Source organism: Ailuropoda melanoleuca, unplaced genomic scaffold, assembly GCF_002007445.2.
Source record: "Ailuropoda melanoleuca isolate Jingjing unplaced genomic scaffold, ASM200744v2 unplaced-scaffold4930, whole genome shotgun sequence".
Lineage (NCBI taxonomy): Eukaryota > Metazoa > Chordata > Mammalia > Carnivora > Ursidae > Ailuropoda > Ailuropoda melanoleuca.
The window spans coordinates 1-1,774 of record NW_023221948.1 but is presented as its reverse complement, the minus strand read 5'-3'; the positions used below and the strand labels follow the sequence as shown (position 1 = coordinate 1,774).

Genomic DNA, 1,774 nt, shown 5'->3' with positions numbered 1-1,774 from the left:
TACGCCCAGTGTTGAGCAAGCTGTGTCCAAGAGCTGGTCTGTCCCAATCTACAGCAGGAGACAGCGGATCATGTCTCTCACTTTCTCCCTGTACACACACTTGGACAACCCTTAGAAAAGGACACAAGTTGCATTCATATCCTCAACTGTTTAAATCATCCCTCTTTATATACTAGTCCTGCTGCATAGTTGTAATTTTGGTGAAGTGCATATCATCATTTTTTATGGACACTTTATTTAGGTATATTTATTCATTAGAGGGCTAAAGAGAGAGAGAGAGATGGAGAGCATGATTTAGGGGCAGAAAGAGAGGGAGAGAAAGTCTCAAACAGATTCAGCACAGAGTGCTAAGCCCTGCAAGGGAGATCGATCTTAAGACCCTTAGATCACTCCCTAAGCCTAAACCAAGAGTCGGAAGCTTAAGCAAACACGCCACCCAAAGTCTCCTGTGTTGAAAATGTTTCTGCTTGGGTTGATCCACGGTCCTGTTAAGAAGAAAATAGTGTTTGTCACTTTCTTGCGCTTCTCTTTGGGAATGTAGTTCAGTCACTTTCTGATTGTGACTACTATCAAGAGCAGCCGGGCTCTCCAGAGAGCAATGTACTTCATTCCTTTTCCACCTATCCTTACCTGACACCTGCTTCTGCACTTGCATAGCCCCTAGAATGATTGTGGATGCCCTTTTGAAGAAGACCACTATCTCCTTCAGTGAGTGCATGAGACAAGGCTTTTCATTCCATTTCTTTCACTGCCTGGGGTTCTTCATCCTTATCCTTCTGACCATTGACAGCTATGTGGCCATCTGTAAGCCCCTGCACTGCACAACCATCATGAGTCCACGGATCTGTGCTGTGCTGGTGGCTGAGGCCTGGGTGGGGTCCTATGTGCACTCTTTACCTCAGATGTTTCTGGCCTTGAGTTTACCTTTGTGTGGTCCCAATGTGAGCGATCACTATTTTTGTGACTTGCAGCCCTTGCTGAAACTTGCCTGAGCAGACACCTCTGTGATCAACCTACTCCTGGTGTCCAAAAGTGGGGCCGTTTGCACGCTGAGTTTTGTCCTGCTGATGTGCTCCTATGTTATCATCTTGCATTCTCTGAACACCACAGTGCTGAAGGGAGGAGAAAAGCCCTCCCCCACATCATTGTGCTCATCCTGTTCTTTGGTCCTTGCATATTTATATACACACATCCTGCAACCTCCTTCCCCGTGGATAAGATGATAGCGGTGTTTTATACACTTGGAACAGCTTTGCTCAGCTCTCTGATGACCCTCTGAGGAATGCAGAAGTGAAAGTACCATAGGAAATTATGCACCAAGAGGTGGATTTCAGATGATCAAAGATGAAAGGATGTTTCAAATTTTTATTCATAGATTGGATTTACCTGGAAGTCCATAAANAAGTCCATAAGGAATATCATCTTCTCAATGTGGAGCTAATATAATCCTGTCTTTGGACATGAGCACTACTTCCTTCAGGAAAATAAGCCGTATGAACACACACACTGCTTGGTCTTAAGTCGGTTTTATGTAGAGGAAGAGACAGCATAAGGTACAAACAGGCACATAAGGTCTATAGCCTTAGATGTCCTTCACCATTCTGTCTCTGCCTGTCTTGCCTGCCCAGTCACTTGTGGTTTTGATCTCGTGCTTGCCCTGTCCCTCTTCATGTGGACTCCTGGTGTCCTCTGCTGCTCCGCCACTCTGTCCCACCTGTATGTTTGCATCCACAGACTGGAGGCTTTCCCTCCTCCAGTTTCCTTATTAGGCACT

At 45.6% G+C, this 1,774-nt stretch overlaps 1 pseudogene; it reads left to right on the top strand.

The window, feature by feature from the left end:
* Positions 1-457: 457 nt before the first annotated feature.
* Positions 458-1,279, top strand: LOC117799428 (annotated as a pseudogene).
* The last annotated feature ends 495 nt before the right edge of the window (positions 1,280-1,774 follow it).